Source organism: Ruditapes philippinarum, unplaced genomic scaffold, assembly GCF_026571515.1.
Source record: "Ruditapes philippinarum isolate M1 unplaced genomic scaffold, ASM2657151v2 ctg6550_1_1_1_1, whole genome shotgun sequence".
Taxonomy (NCBI): Eukaryota; Metazoa; Mollusca; class Bivalvia; order Venerida; family Veneridae; genus Ruditapes; species Ruditapes philippinarum.
The window spans coordinates 73,686-95,994 of NW_026864127.1; the positions used below are offsets into that span (position 1 = coordinate 73,686).

Sequence of the window (22,309 nt, forward strand, 5' to 3'; positions counted from 1 at the left end):
TTTTCTTGTTTTTGGTTTCGTTTCCCCGATGGAACAAAGGGTGTATTTAAAATTAAATTCCCAAAGGAAAGGTTTGAGGTTTTTTGTTTCTTAAAAGCTAGCTTTCGCACTCTGATGTTTTCCCTTAAAGGGTTTAAATTTCAAAATGACACAAAATTATCTTCCTCGCGGGACAATAAATGTGTGCACTCTTGAACGCGAGTGCAAAGTAAATGGTGACTGGAGTCGATGTATATGTAAATACAAAAATAATAATATAATAATTAATGAATAATAATAAATAAAGTTAAACAACACTTTCAAGTTTGAACTTTTCATACAAGGATACATTTACTCAAATACTATTATTGTTATCACCATCATATTTTCATTATTTGTTATAACAAATTATTAACGAAATATAAGGGGGAATATAGCCTTCAAAGGATAAACATATAGAAAAGCTCGTATGGCTTCTTTATCCGTTTAACCTCCATACAACTATATTTAACTTGTACATTCCTTTTATCTGATTTTAAAATGAAAGGTTATAAACTTAACAATAAGTTAATATATAAATTATTTTCTCATTACATTGCTTATAATTTATCTAAACAAATACTTTAACATATTTTATCAATATAAAGTTTGTGTCCTTTTCTAATGAAAGCCTTCCCATTGTATAATGCAAACTAATATAATTAAATATAAATGTGCTACTTTTGTTTTATTTGGGTTGTTTAATTGCACACTGACACATAATGGTCAAATCACGTCAGACGCTGTAATTATCTAAATACGATTACTACACATACATTTAGATAGTATTTAGGCTTATAAAAAGAGTAAGTTGAATCCTAAAATGCTATATTTTTTAAGTAATCGGTCGAATTTTTTGATGGAACTTTGTGAAAAATGTCTAAAAGTGAATTAACTCGATATAATCTGTCATGAACCTCTGCGAGATCATTGCAAAACCGTTGCATTCAAGAAGTCAGTAAAGAAGTAATCATTGGTAATGACGGTTAAGAAGGGACAGAGGTGGTCACATGCCAAGACAGGGATTGATACCATGAAGTATGGCATTGTCCCAATTTGATTTCCATTGATGTCCACCTATGCAATGTTTTGTAACAACAAACCTATCAAAATACGAGTTTTAAATGGTTATATCACGAGTGCATTTGCAAAAATATAACGAAAAAAAAAAAAAAAAAAAAAACCGAATTTATTACGCTGTGAAATTCTGCTTCAGCATTATCAGGAAGTCTTATCATAGATTTAATTTAAACAAGCAACATTATGAAGGGCCATTGGCCATTCACTTAGGTTCCTATTTTAAGTAAATTTGTTGAAAAAGTTCTTTAAAAGTGATCACAGGAAACAGTTTTTATGTACAGACAGACGGACTGAAGGACACTCTAAAGTTATTTTTTAAACATCCCTGTTATCAAAATATAACATTTTTAAAATCCTATCATGATTGAAGAAGTTGGAGTAAAAATTACCAATTTCTCAAAAAAAGTCTAAGTTCAAAAGGGGCATAATTCTGGAAATAGTCTTGCTAGAGTATTGAACACTCACAAATGTTGAGTTGAGTGATAGTAAGAAACATTTATATGAAGTTTGAAGTAGATACATTCAGAAAAAGAAGTTATTAAAAAAACAATGTTTTTTTTCATGAAAATTTTAAGTTCAAGGGAGGTAATTCTGATAAATTTTGTGCTAGAGTTGTAAACCTTGTCACATATGATGTGGTTGATGACAAGCAATTTATATTTAAAGTTTGAAGAAAATACCTAAAGAAATAAAGAACTTATAGTGAAAAAACTTAAAAATTAGAATCAGAAATCTTGAAATTCAGTCTATTTGTTGCCATAGCAACCAGAATTTTCAACATAGGAAGATAAGAAAAGAATGTGCATAATTTCTATACTGCCATCTACCCATATGTCAAGTTTCATAAACATATTTTCAGTACTTTTTGTGTTATCACTGGATCCAGGTTATGTGTAAAATTTGCCATATTTTCAGTCTATTTGTTGCCATAGCAACCAGAATTTTCAACATAGGAAGGAAAGAAAAAGACTTGCATAATCTCCATACTGCCATCTATCCATATATCAAGTTTCATAAAAATATTTTCAGTACTTTTTGCGTTATCGGGGGATCCAGGTTATGTGTAAAATTTGCCATATTTTCAGTCTATTTGTTGCCATAGCAACCAGAATTTTTAACATAGGAAGAAAAGAAAAAGACTTGCATAATCTCCATACTGCCATCTATCCATATATCAAGTTTCATTAAAATATTTTCAGTACTTTTTGCGTTATCGTGGGATCCAGTTTTGTGGACGGACGGACTGACGGACGGACAGACGGACGGACTGACGGACGGACAGACAGACAGACGGACAGACGGACGGAGGGTTAACCTAAAGTCCCCTCCGGTAAACCGGTAGGGGAATAATAATGATTTTCTAAAACGACTGCATCTACATGTACTATGCATCCTAAGAGCCGGTCATTCGAATATGTATACAATATTCACTTTCTTCTTTGAGCTTGAAATTTTCAGGAAAATTGAATTAAGTTGAAAGACTTATGTGAACTTCTGGAACTTTGTTTTGTTAGCCAACAAGGAAACATCTGCCCCGACATTTTGAAAAATATATGTAGGGTTAATTTTAAGGTGACAACGTAGTCAATTTTCACCAAAAAATATATAAAGGGAGATTTTTTGCTTAGTAGCTATATCAACCTTTTCTGAACACTTTCGGGATTTAATTTTGGAAATTAAGTACAGAAATTATTTAGTACAAGATTTATCTGCTATGCGCGTAACCAGTCAATTATCGATCACGCTCCGCCCCTGTTAAGAAATTGGTAGTTTCACATATCTGCGAATTATTACTGGTTTATTTGTTATTAGTCGATACTTCTCGTAACATCATACTAATTGTCTACATTTGTACATGAATATCTCACATTATATCGTCCACAATTTTAGCCTTTTGTTTCTAATTTAAGAAAATGTCGGATGCAACCATAGCGGCAAATCGCACGACAAAACATTGAAGCTGCCTTAAATATACATAATGTGTGAAATTATAATTAAATTTGTTTGTCCAGTAATCTTATAGACATTGCATTGAGTTTGAGGATTTGTTTTTCGGATTCAAGATTCGGATTCTGATGCAGTAAATTAAATCTCGTTTTCTAACAATGTCAAAAGACACTAACAACCGCCTAATGACTGATGCTATTGTGTCCCTGAGAAATTTCTAAAATATATTTTTACGAAAGTCCGCAGATCATTATTTCTTTATTAATTAAAATCTTAAAAAATCAGACAGATATGAACAATATTTTTAGTGAATGCTTTGTTTATATTGTTCGCCAGTAAATCGAACATATTGCTATCACACCTGGGACAAAATATGAAATGTATTGTATGTGCCAGAAGAAACTGAATCCCTATGATATGCATAGATGAAAATTCATGATAATAGAATTCACAAAAGGTCCGATCATATTGATTTAAAAATACCTTTTATTTCTGTTAAGATGTGTCAAGCATATATAAGAATTGATCAGACAAAATGTATAATATCCAGTTCTTATATATTTGTACATCGTACCATGAACTTTAAAAGTCTGTTATGGGCTCAGTTTTATGTTATCTAAATCTATATTTTAAAGGAAATTTATACAAAAAACAAAAAACAAAAAAAAAAAAAAAAAAAAAAAAACCACAACAAACAAACAGAGTGACACTGATGTAATATAATAATGATGATGATGATAATAATAACAAAATCCAAAAGTTAAAAAAGAATATTCCGCTAGAGGTTACTGGTCAGCAGGCTTAATGCGTTCCATTTCCATCCACAGAGTGCCTCAAATTTTTCTGATAAACGCAGATACCAAACGGACAGAAATCACGTTAAGATTTGAAGAAATTATTGATATAAAATGATTTGGATCAGCAGTTTTTTAAATGGTGAGATGCCACTGGGTCCGCAAAAGAGTAGAGTGTTTTTAACGCATATTATGAACTCCTTTGGTGCGATATTTATCTGTTAAGCGTGAAACGTCGGGATATGAGAGAACAGCGAATTTATGACGCTTCGTACTAACTGTGAATTGGCATAATATTTTTGATAATCAAGCAATTTACATGCGGTTTGAAACACATGAAAGGGAATAAACTTTAAGGTAATTGTGTCAGAGGGTTTGTTTACTCAATCAGCGACTTAAATTTCTTTAATTACGTAATTTGTATGTTGTCAAAATTCGCATACACTTTTTGACGTTACGTAATAGTTTTTTTTTGAGAAAAGATAGAAAAAGTTTGAGACACTGTTTGCAAGATATTATAATTATGTATATATGATGACCCACACACAAAAATGACCAAAGAGAAATTTTATGAACGTTGCCTTTGCCTTGTTTTTTTTGTTGTTTTTTTGACATGACGATTTATAATTACCGAATTTATGTTCAAAATTTGTTTACAAAGGCATTCTTTTTCAAATATGTTTTTACGAAGTTCAAAGAAATTTAATAGACAAAATTTAAACAAATAACAATTTTTACTAAAAATGTTGGTTTAAATGACATTTATGGTAGTAACATGGAAAGTGTCTGTTTCGCCTTATCTGTTTTTTAACTACCTGTTACTCAAATGCATACTGATTTCATTTCCTTTGATTTGTTCTAAAATTTATATGAAGAATTACCGCGGGACTTGTGTTATTTCATGACACTCTACCTGTACACTGAATTTAAAGCATTTAGACTTTCTACTGGCAATGTTCGGAACACGCATAATGTTACATGAATAAATATGGAGCATTTGTAAATACGGTTTTCTAGCTGAACCATACCCAGTAACTTAAAACTATTATATGATATGACTTTATAATATCCATATACGGGAATCAGAAATCTAATTTTTTCTAATTTCTTTAGGCAGTCTGTAAACTCAGTATAATGCAAACTAAGAACATTTTATTACTATATATTTGCTTTCCATTGGCTGGAGATACCATCTGGACAAAGTTTGGACTCGTCCCTTCAATAAATGATTTGTGTGGGTTTTCTAATATCATAGTTACGGAAAGATCCATGAAAGTAATTGTGTTTTGTTAAAAATAACTAAAGTTTGAAATATATAAAGACAATTCGCGTAATACACACAACAACTCGCCATTTAGGTCACGCATGCTAAATATCAACTCAATGTGTCTTTTCTTGAGAATAGTGCGACGTGCTTAAAAAGATTCTGCTGTTGTAGGCAGAAATGTTTGCTCGAGGCTGCTGACGGTTACTTTTAAACTCTCGGAAAATTGGTAACATTCTGATAGAAAATCAGGATTACTCTATGGTTGATTTCTTTATGCTGAGCGTACCTTCATCATCAATTGATACATTAAATCATTTTATAACAATTGTATAATGATTTATAATGATTGTGCATATTTTCCGTGCAGTTAGGGAACGGGTTAAATGTTACTTTTCTTTTTAAGTATGCAAATGAATATTTTGGTCAAACCTGATATGATGTATAGCTATAAGGTCAAATAAGTGCGTAAAGTATCTTAGCCGAAATACCCAAATGTTATCCCCCTTCTTTATTTAATAATATTTAGATTAAACCATTCTTTTTAGTATATATCGTGCAAACCAGGCGGCTTTTGGAATGAAAATAAACATTTCGAGATGTGTACGATCATTGAAAATACATAAAATATATTCTATTTGGTAAAATCAAATACATAAACAGCTGAAAGTCAGATGACCTGTTTATGAGCGAAATTATCAATGCCAAAGATGATGTCATATGAATAAATATAGTTTTACTACAACGCTAAAATATATTCAATTGTTTATCAGTTTAATAAAAGGCCGGTATAGACCTTGATATATCATTACCTTTCTTACTATAAAAATAAGCTAACTTCATTTGCATCGTTATTGAAGTATAAAATTTTTGCTTAATTTATTATTGGTCTATTTAAAGATAGCTTAATTTTGTAAAATGTTGCTCGCAATTAAGTGCCATAAACGTGGAAATATTACAGTCTAAAATAAAGAAGTCAGAAACACTGGGAAATAATAAAATCTAATTACTTAAAATGACCGATATCAGCGTTATACTCAAGTTTGTAGGAGATAGCTTAGTTTTAAAGAAAACTAAAGAAAATGTCTCATGTCTTATTGCTGTATCTCGATTGGTAAAACTGAACTTAAACGTCAAACTGAGTTATCTCCACGTCAAACAGAAATGTAATGTTCACACAATTTTGACAAGCAAGAACATAGCGCACAGTGTGTTTGAAAACAAATCGCTATGACAAGGACAGGAGGAAGAAGGTTTCTCTTAGACGAATCCAACAAGATTGAAATATATTTTACTTTCATCAAAAATATAACTCTTCTTTTTTGACAACATTGCGACGGAACGGAAATAAAGGGCAAACATGTTTCGACAATTCTAAATATAACGACTGAAGTAAATAATAAATTCTGAGCTCTATAAAATAAGTACACATGCTGTTCAAAATCGTTAGTACAGCTTTGCACATATTTGATGAGAAAGAGAATCGTTATCAACACTTAACAACTCTTCATGTTTACAAAGATTGCTACGGAACAGATACAAAGAGAATACATATTTCGAAAATTCTTTGTCCGAAAATCAAAATCGGGTAGCCAAATGCACATTCCAACGCTCTACATATTTAGATAATAACCGATGTTTGCCTTTACTTTTCTCAACATTCAATTGATACTGTTGGCGTTAGCTGGAAATTGTTCGAATTAAACCTTTCAGGATGGGAATCAAAACTACGTCGAGCCCTTTATTTTGGAAAGAAATAAAAGATTTGTTTTTGTCAAAATTATTTTCTTTTGAAAATGACTTAAAACAATATCAAATTTTATGTAAAAGGGAAAGTGTGCAGTCGGTAAGTCTAACAAGCAAGCACTAGGAGATAGTCAACACAAACAAGGTTGGAATTTAAAAAAAATCCTTATTGTTTCAATGATAACTTTAAAGATCCAGTAACACATTTTTTTATAGTTTTATTTCATAAATATGATGCTCAATTTTGTAAGGTACAATAAGCATTACTTATAAAAATATTACCGAATTTAACATTTCATGTAAATAAAGGGAGTTAATTAGAAATTTATTTTCTATAAGTTTTAAGTCAAATTTTCCAATAAGAAATGAATGCATATAATTTATTAGTTACGTATAATGTGCGCAAATATTTGCAGTACACATTTTTATATATTCTTCGATGTTTGAAATATGTTTTATTTGCATAATTATATACATTGTACATATATAATTTATTGTAAGAGTGGTAAACACACAGGTATAATATCAATCACAAAACATACAGAATCTTTAAATTCCATAGATTTTCCGACATGTTACTTTAGCTCCCAGACAAACTACTTTGAATCCGTTTACTGTATCTTAACGAAGTTGTAAAATACTGACAATTTTCAAGCTTTAGCAGAACTATTGTCGTGCTTTCATTGTCGGTGGATGCATTGAAATTCTTTTATGTGTTTCGCCTAATATCAATATCAAAGCTTTTTTCCAAGCCAGCATGTACTTCATATACATATCAAATAATCAGTTAAATACTAATATTTTAGGAAATCAAAGTATAAAAAATTCGATCACAAACTCAATGACATCGATAATTCAAATGTCACAGCAGAATGAAACAAGAAATAATCATTATGACTCAGATGTCCCCCATCGCATAACCTTTAATGTGTAGTCAAAATAAGTAACCATTATAAAAAGTGATCATGGTCCTATTTATAGACTTACAAACATTGACTTATATTTTTGTACATACTCTAGTTACTGAGTGGAGCACCTATGGAATTCAAGGTCATTGTGATCTTGATCATTATTCACCAGATGGGTTTTCTTATCAAGAAAACAAAATACACGGGGCCAAATGATTAGCTTGTTGAAAGGCGTTCAAATTGTTCACACTGCAAAGGTCTTTAAGACATTGACTATGGGATAACTGATTCTGAAATTTTTAGTCGGAAATGCTTATAACATTAATTCAAAACCTGTATGAACGTAATCATCACGCATCTGCGCCCCAAAATTAAAGGGTTTTTTCTACAATATATTAGTGATCATACTATGAACTTTTGAGACATTGGATCTTATGGAACTCAAATCATTGAGGAGAGACAATTTTGACATTCAATGTCATCTGCCTGCTTCGGTACGTCTCCAAATCCCCAAAACAGTGGTCTTTAACCAAAGGGGAATTGAAGTTTGAGGTCAAATAGTCAAGTTATTATTACGGAAACAGTTGTCTTATTCAAGGTGACCTTGACTGTTATGCATCAGTGCCAAAACTATCTGTGAATGATAACTCAATTAGGGTTATTATCATATGAAGCTTGAAGACTATTGGTCAAATGGTTCTCAAGAATCTGACCAGAAATGATTTTCAAAATCAAGGTCACTGTCATTGTGACGTTGACGTTCACGCAGCATCACCTCCCTGTCCACCCCTAAAAAATAATAAAAAATAGAAGACTGCTCTCAATGAACATCATGAGGATCCTTGTAAAATGGTTCTCTAGTTATTGAGCAGAATAGAAAAGGTCTACCGACCGACCGGCAAATCGACAAATACCAACAAAGTGATCGGCATTTTTCCAAGGATGTCATAATACACGCTCGAGGCCATATCTGCCAATTTTGGTGTTTTGATGTTCTTAAAATTATCATAAATTCTCTACTGTAAAAATTAAACAATATCTTGCGTGATACATTTTTGGATTTTCTTAAGTTAAAATCAAAATTTTGCATGGTTCTTTCTAGGAAGACTCGCTATGCATATGCGAAAGGCATATTCTAATAATGGCAAAAAACTCAATTTAACAATCATTTGCACGTGAAAGTACATGTATATTATACCTTTGGGACACTTATTGAGATTTCTAACCAGCAGTCTTTTTGCACGATTTGCACGTGCGATACAATATTATTTTAGCTGGTCATTTAAATATTTGCTGTTTTGTATACTGGTTGTGAACTGAGTTACATTGTGATTTGAAAGAGAAGCAAAGAGGTAATTGTAAAAATAATCAGTTGGTTATTGGGTAAATGCGCATCAGAAATAAAGACGGGTCTTGATTTCATTTAAAGAGAAAATGACCTTCCTCTTCGTACAATTGCCAGGTGGGTGTTAATTGATGAACCCCATCTTTTGCCGCCAATTGTCCCTACCTCTGAGAAAGACATCAACAATGTCAAAGCCACAGTTTATATAGTTTAGATAGATGCATGGTAAACCATGGAGTAGATAACTGACATATCGGGTCTTAGTGCGTCTTATTATTTTCCAACTTGAAGTTAAGGAAAGTGTGCACCAGTTGGAACCCGCATTTGCTTATTTCTGATCAGAGAAGGGAGCGGGTGAAAAAGTCTTATTGACTAGGTTCAAAGATCGAAACCCTAGACGCCTGAGAGAAATTGTCGCAGGAGCTGACACATGGCTTCATTTTTTGTGAGCCCGACAATAAAATAACAAAATATAGGTAGGTTAAAACAGCGATCGTCCAGTTGTTGCACGACGGTGCAGGAGCGTTAAAAAGTTATGTACGCTCTTTTTTGACAGTGATGGAATAATGGCCCGTGTCGCGAGGAGTAGTTTCATAGAAACAATTTAATCGTGACCACGTTCTCTTTGCTGTAGTCAATTATTATATTACAATAACCAAATGTACGTGATGCGCAGGATCAAATTACTCCATGATAATGCACCCGCGCACCTGTCAGTCTTGGTTAAAGCTTATTTTGAGGAGCAGAGAATTGAGGTTATGCTATATCCCGCTTACAGTCTTGACCTCTCTCCTTGAGACTTTTTGAAGAAATCCATACACCAGATCGCCGGTTCGAAACCCGTAAGGCTGTTCTTAGCGCTCTCTATCCGTGTATAAACGGTATAGCCATATAGCTATTCAAAAATGCTTTTTTTGGGTAATGGATACTGAGGCTGGAGAAAATATATGTAGAAGCCCATGGTGAATATTTTCAAGGATTCTACTAAATTAAATCATTTTTCACAGGTATGAGTAATTCATAGAAATACGCTGCTTATGCCACTAATTCAAATATGCCCCTCGTATAAAGGGAGATAACCTGTCTAGTAGAGAAAGCTATACTTCGACGGATTAGCCTCTCTTAATAAAGCTGAACTGTTTCTCAATATTTTTGTTCTATTAATTGATGAAAAATATCTTTAATTTGAACAGAATATTTAAATGTATAACGCAATTATCGACTATGTGAAAATTTATGGCATCCCTATTTCCCATTTTGAATGTAATAATACAAGAATGTTTATCGCTTTTAGTAAATATGATGAAAGTAGTTAACATATTAACGAACATTACATGCAGCAATCAGATGAATGAAAGATGATACCCAATGTTAATCGAAATAAATGCTGTGATTTATTAATGTATATATTAAAACACATATAAGTACAAACCACAGAACGCGATTGCACAATTTCCAAATTAAGAAATATGCGCACTACCTTAAATATTCGCATGTTTTACATACTGCTTTTTTCTTTGTTTGAATGGAAATTTAAAAAAAACATAGATGTCATCTAAAGATATGCAATTATAATACAGTCGACTCCGGTTATAACGAACTCAATGGGACATTAAAATATCGTTCGTTATATCCGAAGTTCGCTAAAAACGAAGTAGCAACAACTTGCTGACTAATTTGGTCGGCAAATTTGCCGTGACAAAGCCATACTCTTCACTGGTTACCGTTGTTACCGGTATGTTACTGCAGCGGTTATTTAATGTGGGGCATTTTATTGAGCAATATATTATGTACATGGTACATATATTTATTCATGTATTAATTGTCTATGAAGTTCTTACCATTTGTTTTCTTTTACTTTTTGCTTATTATCGTTTGGTTAATAATGCAAACACAAAAAATCGATTACTTGGCAATCATCGGGTATTTACAGCAATCAACTGAGGGTTTGAAATACAAATTTTCCGTAACAAGTAGGAAATTATGTTATGAGAATATTTTTCAAAATCTGTATTCCCTTAAGCCATAACTAACCTGTCATTCGATTAATTATCGGATAGTGTTATTTATGTACTGATCCTAATCAAGCGCATCCCGATATTTCAATAATAACAGTTTGTTATAACCGAGGAAATTTAAATGTTTTCAGTCATTTGGGGCTTGAAAAAATGGTTCGTTATAGCCGAAAATTCGCTATAAGCGAGTTCGTATTAAGCGATGTGATTTCATATAAAATAAAGAAGGAATCGGCCGGAGATCTCAGATTTAGTTCGCTTTTAACGATAATTCGTTATAAGCGAGTTCGTTATAAGTGGAGTCGACTGTATGCTTATTAGATATAAGGCGTACATGTTTAAATATTGAAACTGTCTTTGGGTAGAACATTACATGACATACAAAAAATAGCGAGCACATCCAACATCCATCTTGTGTAAACATTTATTAATAATGGAAATTCATATTTGTAATTGTACTTTACATTTTATCACATGGGTCGTTGGCCTTCTGGTTTGATATGAATAGGACTTGTTAAACGTGTTGTCATTGACAAGTTTGACGGTCCTTGACATTTCTTCAATTGTAAACTTCAAAGTACCGTATTCAATTTAAAACATGTTTTCTTTCTTGATTAATAACATAAACGTACATGTTTGTTATCCCAACGTCATGATCTATTTATTGAAATTGTCGATAATAAAAAATCTAAATTAAATGAAATTGTGATCTCATAATACATTTTTGAGTAGAATTCTGAATTCCATTGGACGTGTACACAGCTGTCAAACATCTATCGGATGAGGCGCTAGCAGCTGAGTTGTGTACGAATCTAAAAGAGTAAGTTTTGTTCTTTTTGATATTTCAAAAATAAAAACAAGGCTATGTGGGGTATAAATTACCTTTGAAACAAAATTTTGGACTCTAAAAATGAAACAAAATTCTACATTGGATACAATATGGAATTTTTGGATTCTGATCAAAACGTGGCTGTTCGATAATATGGTAACCAAGAACAATTTTTATCATAAGTCGCGTGTAGAAAACTATGAAAGTTCATAAGTCGTATTTAAAAAGGGATGAAATCTTACAATTTGTCTAAAAAATACGTACATTTAAATATTTATCTGCCCGATGCATCTGTTAATTTACCTGACTCTTAATTTACTAAATGTAACATTTTGCCGGGTAACGGAAGTCATATAGTTATTAAAATAATCACGGACCAAGGTTATCTAGTTATAAATGTCGATAATGCTGAGTTGGTGTATATCTATCCCAAAGATTGCAAAAAGACCAACGATAACTGTGTACATATGGACACGCAATTTTATAGTATTTTTCACTTTAAAAGATAAATTGTACTCGGTAAGCAAGAGAAGCAAATAAAGTGTCCAATCAACGCATCAGAAACTGCATGTTTTCTTTGAAAAGGTTTTGCAGTTTAAAGCAGTAACACGTACCAAATGATACATTTCTGTAGTAGCCCTAAGGCGAATCAGGTTCACCTGACAAAATAATTACACAATTTACTAAAAAAGAACAAGGAACAAACTATATCTGAAAAGCATTAACTAAAAGAACTATAATAAAAATACACCTAGCCTCTTGCAGTACCTTTGTCTTCCCTGACAGTGAGCGCCTTTGCTGAAAGAACTGCATGTGATCAAAGGAAATCTGACAACAGTTAAATTAAACATTGTTACTCGGTTAGCCAGAAGAACAATATTTGAACGTTTCTTCGAGGGCAAACAAACATTTTTTTTAACAGATCGAGAAAATCGAAATAGCCTGTAAGGATCTATTTTACTCAATTTTTACATATTCAACATCTACAACATCAACCTTTGCACGTGACAATATACTAATGTAGTGTGTATAAAAACACATTTACATATACAATTCGTTTCCAAATGATAATATTTTTCTAAGATCAGTTTGAGATAACTTTATGGGATGCAGAAATTCTGATTCTTTTATAAAATATAATTTTTATCTTAGTCGTTTCTTTCATGTATTTGTATTTCATCATAAGACACAGTTGTTGATATCGTTTTGTCCGGTTTTAAAACATTGATTTTATAGAAATTTCATAACAATTTATGGCAGACTTACTCTAAGATACTTAGCATTATAGTTTGACTTTATTTTGTTCGACCAGTTTATCCTGGTTTATTTCTACTCTATCAAACCGTGTAAGTATTTACACACGGCTGTGTATTTCGTCTAATGTTTTATCTAACTTTAAACGTATAGTTTTAGAGTGACATCGCATTTGTGGATAAACCGGTGTTTCCGCCGTTGGTGATGTTATGTTACATCTTGAATACGTCTTTGCGAGTTATTTCATCAGAATCTGGTATGTTTATACCGTTTGCATTTTCATTTATTTAAGAATATTTGGTTTCATAGAAATTTTGCAAGCGAATCAGATATATTTCTTACAAACGTTTAGAAGATTTTTTTATTATTTTATACTGAGGTCAAATACATCATTTTCAATTCATTTTCGTATTTGTAGTTTTGTAGCCTCTATTGATATATTTGTTGGTGTTTTTATATAGATATGTAGGCAGGATAAATACAGTTTGATATACATTATTGAACAAATGTATGATCTTTAAATATGATAACGTACACAATGAGAGAATATTATCATGTCCATGTTGTCTAAAAGTTGTTGCATTGTGCACATAATGGTTAATTAGTCATACATATTTTATATAATTCAAATAATGACGAACACAGTTTTGAAGGTTTGAGCAGAGACATGTTTTTTTTATAAACGGGACATTAAATATGACAAGATTTATATATGTTATTTGACAATCTGTCAAATGTCGGATATGATTAAATAGTTTCTATTTATAACTCATTATAACTTATTTTGTAACACAATTTGTTGGCATTTTAATGTGGGTGGTTGTCATATATATATTGGTCTAAAAGTCAAGTTGGGAGTTCGGATTTGAGACTTGTTAACAATGTACACTTTTGAGGAATTGAAACGTAAAAGTTCTGCGTTTTCCTTTCCATACTACACGACAAAGATTTTGCTAATGTTTTTACAATCATGATGGAAAAATACTTTATACATTCTTCCTTTAAAGGAAGACTTCCGTTTGACCCTATGTGCAAATTTTAAAGAAAAGCTATAAGATGTGATTCTATGTTTTTTTACTTTACCGAATCGTGTGCCAAATTTTGTATTCTGACAAAAAATCCCAACAAAACAATTTTTTGCCCCTGACACTAAATGAAAATAAGCAAGCGCAATCGAATTCAAGGGCATGTAACTAAAACCGAGAGAAGTGAATTTATATCATATTCTTAGATCATGCACAGTTAAAATAAACTCTTTAACATTGTATTCATTTTGGCTTTTCTATATATTTATATGTAAAATATTACAAACATCTTTAACCTGTAATCCAATAATTTAAAAGCTAATTGATAATATCTGTCATGTGTTGCAATCCTGATATGACTTACTTTTGGAGGTTATCCGCCCATTTTGCGGTAATGTTTCTTGCCAAAATGTGTGGCGGGTATCCAAAGGACGGATAAATATGACATACATAATCTTTCTTGCATATTCTTAAAAGATTTGCAATTTCATCCGATACTACTTTATGCCAGGTGAGTCGCATGCTTAATACATAACCAATTTCTGATTAGTCACACCTTAAAATCTATTGTTTTGGAAGTCGTATTTGTATTTACAACGAGTTTCTTACATATTGATCCGAATGTTATCTTTATTAAATCAAGTTATCATATCAAAAACAACCTTGCTTGACCAAGCTACAAAAGACAATTTTCAATCACGTCATCACCAGGTACTGATGTTTGTATCAAATGTAAGGATAAATTCCCTTTGTATCGAATATATAATTAGAAAAAAAGAATATGCGAAAAGGTCTTTTCGAGAACGTGGTTGAATCGTTGACTGTCTTACGGTTTGTATCATCTGCCCCTTAAAATTAGTCCGGTATATTACCCATTTTCTTAATGTTTACAAATCAGTATGTGCCGATATCGCCAGACACATCATTTAAATCGTTCAAATCTACTGTGTTTGAATATAGATATAGACTAGAAATTGTAACAAGTGCCGAATACCCCCCCCCCCCAACATGCGCTTGTCAGAAAAAAAATGCTTTTTTGTTAATGATTTTGAACATAGAGAGAATGCAGTAGTTTAAAGATTTTTTTTCCAAATGTTTTTGAATTATTTGTCATACATCAATAAGATAAATTTAAGTTTGGATTTGAAGTTTTCATGACTTCTTTTAAGAACAATACGTTCTTTCACCCAGGGATTTATGCACTTACAGTAACGTACATAGTTGTCAAGTTATGTCCTGGACAAAGTTCAAAGTGTTAAAATGAACACAGAGCATTACCCAAATATTAGGGTAGGGAAGGTTACGGTTCTTCTAACTCAGGGACATCTATCTACCTACAAAGCACCAAGTTTATACCATATAAAGTTCTCAAGTTATGTCCATGACCAACTTCAAATTGTAAAATGAGCAAAGGCAATAACTCCAAAGAGAATATTTGGGAAAAGAGGGTTACGGTTCTTATTCACTGCACTTCTACTCATTGAGATTATATAACTACAAAGTTTTAAGTTGATACCTTTTAATGTTCTCAAGTTATGTTCCGGACAAATTTCAGTGTAATTCAGTGTAATTTTATGTGTAAAAATGAACAAAGGGCAATGACTCCCAAATTGTACTTCTACCCAAAGAAATGTATCTACCTACAAAGTTTCTTGTTGATATTTTTTGTAGTTTCAGAGTTATTACACAGACAAGGTTCAAAGTGCAAATACTCCAAAATTAGGCAAAGGTAAGTAACAGTTCTTTTGCATTGCACTTTTACTCAATGAGATCTATCTACCTACAAAGTTTCTTGTAAATATATTTTGTTGTTTTAGAGTTATGTCCGGACAAATTTCAAAGTGTAAAATAACAAAGGATGATAACTACAAAATTAGGCAAGGCAGAGTTTTGGTTCTGTTGCAATGCTCTTCTCTTGTGGTTTAAGAGCAATGTCCCTGACAAAGTTCCAAGTGTAAACATAATCAGAGGGCAATAACAACAAAATTAGGCAATGCAGAGGTACGGTTCTTTAGCACTGCCCCTGTACTCAATGTTATCTAGCTACCTACAAAGTTTCTTTTCAAAACCTCTCGTCGTTTTAGAGTTATGTCCCGGACTAAGTTCAAAGTGTAAAATAAACAAAAGGCAATAAATCAAAAATAGGCAAGGCAGGGTTATGGTTCTTTTGCATGGCACTTTTACTGAATGAGATCTACCTACCTACTAAGTTTGAAAATTATACCTCTTTTAGTTATGTCCCTGACAAGAAATCTGCAACGGACCGACAAACAAACATACCGACAACCAGCTGACTTCAGTATACCCATTTAAACTACGTCTGTCGAACGTATAAATACATATACAGAAAATTTTAAAGGAAGAGGTTAATACAATTCAGACTTTGAAGAAATGTGGTTTAGTGTCAAGCACGCGACTCATGCCAGATAAAATTTGGAACATATGGAAACACAAGACTGATATGAAGTAAATAATTCTTTAAAACATTTAGGCGTCATATTAGTTTCACAAAAGTTGTATTTTAAGTTACTTATACCGGTTAATCCGGTTTCTCTATGTCTGACGAGGTACCTTCGTCCGCGTTCAGATTAAGCAGCCTATAGACGTGACAGTTTTTGTTAATTCTAATAGTTTTGAAACATAATATTAATGATGACAGTATTTAGCCCAAAAAGAAAATGCAAAACTAGTTCAGGTCTTGAATATGCAACATTGCATACAAGTCTTGCTCCGAATTGTCTTTTTAGTACTGATTGACAAAAAGGAAACATGTGATCGAGGCAGGTTACCATGCTATATTTATCAGATAACTAACATATTTATGTTTTAAAATTAAAATTGTTAATCACACCGATACTGTCATTGTCGATTTAGTTGATTTTCCAAATTTACTGGTGTTGAATGACCTAAAGCAACTGTGTATAATTTTGAAATTAGTTAATAATGCCACTATTTGTATTTTGTTAATATGTAAAATACATATTGAATATACTCACAGTTGTCTTATATGTTCTTATTCCTACACAATGTCTGGTTTAAATCTTTCTTGTCTTTACTTCTCCGGTTTGTTTTCCAGATTTTTATTTTTTTCTGCAAACCTTTTTCACGAGTGACTCAAATCAAAATTATTATTATTCAAACTATTCTTTATAACAATATCCCTGTTTTTTTTTATCTTTTATAAAGCAAAACACTATTTCTGAATTATACGAAGATAACAACAATTTACACCAATGTTAAGAGTGGTAATCAGTCATACTTTAAAGCCACCTTCTCTTCTTTAAATTAAAAATGTTGTGAGAAAGTTTCAAAATAAAATTTCCTTCATGCAATATACTTTAAAACACCATGCTTCTTACTCCCTTTTTTTCAAACCACAGTCATACAACCATAGTATTCGTATAAAAAACAGTGTATTGTTTTCTTCAGTAAAACGTTAGAATTAGGCCTGCTTTAATCCATTTATGAATATTATGATTCAATTAATTTTGAAGTTGAAAAAAAAATTACATAAAACTAATTACATGAAATGAATACGCAATTAAAGTCCAAAGTAATGTTTTCGAAGCAAGAAATATTGTAGTACTTTAAGATATTAACATGCTCTTTTCATCTGTCACTTTGTACTACACTGCTTTACCCTTTGACAAAGATATTTTATATAATCGGGGAATTCATCACGTTTATTTGATTAACTCTATGCGTAAACCACTTGAAGTTGTCTGTAATACTGTACATAAGTTTGATACATCGTCTCTGTGCTTTAGGAAATGCTATTGTATTCTATTGAAATTCTGAGAAACATTGATATATCAGTCCTATGTTGCAAAGAATAAAATTATAAATTGCGTGAGGTTTTAAAACAAGCTGATGCATATAAGACAATATTAGGCCAAGAAAAGTTTAATAAGCTGGTGAAGAGCATGAGTCCATTTTTTTTAGTGAAAAAACCATGCTGATACGCTTTTCGTTAAAATTGAAAACCGGTATCCTCCTCACTTGCAGCAATTCTTAAAATAAATCAACACGATGTACACATTTTTGTTTTTCAACATCTGCCATTCCTTCTCCAAAACAAGGATTGGGTGAAAATAATATTATTTACTTGAATACAATCACCTTCATGTAATATTTTACATCGGATATATTTTGATCTGACAGCAAATGCTAATTAGAAACAATAATATCATCGTTTTGAATAAACAAAATCCATTGTTATATATTGTTTTTAGCACGATAATTAAGTTATTTTCTCTTGTGTTATTCTATGCAAAAATGGCGTTAAGTTAAAAAAGAACAATTCTCTTTCAAAAGCAATGAAAATGTTAAATATGTTAACAGTTTAGCGTATTTTGTTCTGCTTCTCTGTTTCTATAAAGGATATCTCGGCGTTTCATTCAAGAATTGGAATATTTTTCAGTTAGTAATAAAAGCTTTTGACTAAAAAATCTTTCTACAGTTGGATAGTATCAACAAAAATATTACAAAATATTGCTGCCTCTGCAAGTTACTTTGAGGAAAGCGTAATCTGGAATAGAATAATAAAAGAAAAAACAACATATCACTTATTTTTTTCATGAATATAAACTTTGTGACCACAGCGTGTTTGCTGTAGAAAAAGGCACACATTTTATTACTAACGTTACGTTATAAAATATCATGCATGTACGGGGAGAATACATAAACAAACGGATATACAATATTTTAATAAGCAGTGATTCCCCTTACATAGACCTAATTCGCCAAGACAAGAACTTTGTGAGGACTAATTTATTTTTTTGTCTTAAGCTCATTTCCGTACTGTATCATTTTTCGTACTATATCAGTAAAATTACAACCGATTGCTTAATCATATGTCTATATATCATGCTGGTTGATGTATCGTGAAAGCGGCCTTTAACTATTCTAAAGCTTTCATATATTGTATTGAGATGAACCGTTTCATATATATATTGTCAAAAAAAAAACAACAACAAACGTAAGGTGGAAAATACAATTTGCCGACGTTAAGGATACCGACCGATACCTCCAATAGACCGGTCTCTGTATGTATGTATGTATATATAAATTAAATATATATGTATAACACTTTTAAAAAGCTTACGTTTATTAAAACAAATCTTTGGAATTCATTCCATTTGGTTATAAAGTATCTAAGTGATATTTCTAGGAAGTCTCTTTTGATTGTATTTTCCAAGGATATGTTACTTTATCAAAAGGCATAGAAGATAAATGATAAATGATAGATGTTTCATACAAATTCGATTATTTTTATGAGTTGATTACTTTGTTTGTGAACAACAGGGCTAATGCAACGTGAAACTAAAACGGTAAAAGTTTGTAAGCACAAGAATATCTCAAATTTAATGTGATACACATAGTTTCAATTTGATAAGACTAAGTTTGATTTTACCACTTATGACGTAGCGCATACACGAGCTTATTACAGTCTTCATTTGCATGTTGAAATTCGTAACATTAGTGTTACCTCGATTCCTTTTCAAATCATTATTAACAATATTTAATGAGTTTTACAATACTGTTAAATACGTTGACGAAACGAATGCTTGGACTTTAAGCCGACGGATAAATATGTTGAATAATTTATTTAATGCAGCTTTAAAAGTTGTTTCTACCTCACGGTTAAAGGTTGGACATCTATAACAATGTTCTCTATTAATGTACATGCATGCAGGTTTCTAAGCCTACAAAGTGATACTGGGACAACAAAGATGATTGTAATTTTACTGATATAGTACGAAAAATGATACAGTACGGAAATGAGCTTAAGACAAAAAAATAAATTAGTCCTCACAAAGTTCTTGTCTTGGCGAATTAGGTCTATGTAAGGGGAATCACTGCTTATTAAAATATTGTTTATCCGTTTGTTTATGTATTCTCCCCGTACATGCATGATATTTTATAACGTTACGTTAGTAATAAAATGTGTGCCTTTTTCTACAGCAAACACGCTGTGGTCACTACGTTTATATTCCTGAAAAATATAAGTGATATGTTGTTTTTTCTTTTATTATTCTATTCCAGATTACGCTTTCCTCAACGTTACTTGCAGAGGCAGCAATATTTTGTAATATTTTTGCTGATACTATCCAACTGTAGAAAGATTTTGTAGTCAAAAGCTTTTATTACTAACTGGAAAATATTCCAATTTTTGAATGAAACGCCGAGATATCCTTTATAAAAACAGATAAGCAGAACAAAATACGATAAACTGTTAACATATTTAACATTTTCATTGCTTTTGAAAGAGAATTGTTCTTTTTTAACTTAACGCCATTTTTTCATAGAATAACACAAGAGAAAATAACTTAATTATCGTGCTAAAAACAATATATAACAATGGATTTTGTTTATTCAAAATGATGATATTATTGTTTCTAATTAGCATTTGCTGTCAGATCAAAATATATCCGATGTAAAATATTAAATGAAGGTGATTGTATTCAAGTAAATAATATTATTTTCACCCAATCCTTGTTGGAGAAGGAATGGCAGATGTTGAAAAACAAAAATGTGTACATCGTGTTGATTTATTTTAAGAATTGCTGCAAGTGAGGAGGATACCGGTTTTCAATTTTAACGAAAAGCGTATCAGCATGGTTCTTTCACTAAAAAAAATGGACTCATGCTCTTCACCAGCTTATTAAACTTTTCTTGGCCTAATATTGTCTTATATGCATCAGCTTGTTTTAAAACCTCACGCAATTTATAATTTTATTCTTTGCAACATAGGACTGATATATCAATGTTTCTCAGAATTTCAATAGAATACAATAGCATTTCCTAAAGCACAGAGACGATGTATCAAACTTATGTACAGTTTTACAGACAACTTCAAGTGGTTTACGCATAGAGTTAATCAAATAAACGTGATGAATTCCCCGATTATATAAAATATCTTTGTCAAAGGGTAAAGCAGTGTAGTACAAAGTGACAGATGAAAAGAGCATGTTAATATCTAAGTACTACAATATTACTTGCTTCGAAAACATTCTTTTGGACTTTAATTGCGTATTCATTTCATGTAATTAGTTTTATGTATTTTTTTTCAACTTCAAAATTAATTGAATCATAATATTCATAAATGGATTAAAGCAGGCCTAATTCTAACGTTTTACTGAAGAAAACAATACACTGTTTTTTATACGAATACCATGGTTGTATGACTGTGGTTTGAAAAAAAGGGAGTAAGAAGCATGGTGTTTTAAAGTATATTGCATGAAGAAGATTTTATTTTGAAACTTTCTCATAACATTTTTAAGTTAAAGAAGAGAAGGTGGCTTTAAAGTATGACTGATTACCACTCTTAACATTGGTGTAAATTGTTGTTATCTTCGTATAATTCAGAAATAGTGTTTTGCTTTATAAAAGATAAAAAAAACAGGGATATTGTTATAAAGAATAGTTTGAATAATAATAATTTTGATTTGAGTCACTCGTGAAAAAGGTTTGCAGAAAAAAATAAAAATCTGGAAAACAAACCGGAGAAGTAAAGACAAGAAAGATTTAAACCAGACATTGTGTAGGAATAAGAACATATAAGACAACTGTGAGTATATTCAATATGTATTTTACATATTAACAAAATACAAATAGTGGCATTATTAACTAATTTCAAAATTATACACAGTTGCTTTAGGTCATTCAACACCAGTAAAACTGGAAAGTCAACTAAATCAACAATAACAGTATCGGTGTGATCAACAATTTTAATTTTAAAACATAAATATTTTAGTTATCTGATAAATATAGCATGGTAACCTGCCTCGATCACATGTTTCCTTTTTGTCAATCAGTACTAAAAAGACAATTCGGGGCAAGACTTGTATGCAATGTTGCATATTCAAGACCTGAACTAGTTTTGCATTTTCTTTTTGGGCTAAATACTGTCATCATTAATATTATGTTTCAAAACTATTAGAATTAACAAAAACTGTCACGTCTATAGGCTGCTTAATCTGAACGCGGACGAAGGTACCTCGTCAGACATAGAGAAACCGGATTAACCGGTATAAGTAACTTAAAATACAACTTTTGTGAAACTAATATGACGCCTAAATGTT

General features: G+C 31.4%; 1 protein-coding gene across 1 annotated transcript in view; it reads left to right on the forward strand.

Moving 5' to 3' along the window:
- The first annotated feature begins 15,887 nt into the window (after positions 1 to 15,887).
- The window catches only part of LOC132724508 (uncharacterized), a 50,124-nt gene continuing 43,702 nt past the window's right edge, over positions 15,888 to 22,309 (forward strand). The window contains exon 1 of the mRNA XM_060709378.1: positions 15,888 to 15,954. The gene's annotated coding sequence lies outside the window, so the exon portion shown is untranslated. The remainder of the gene's footprint in view (positions 15,955 to 22,309) is intronic.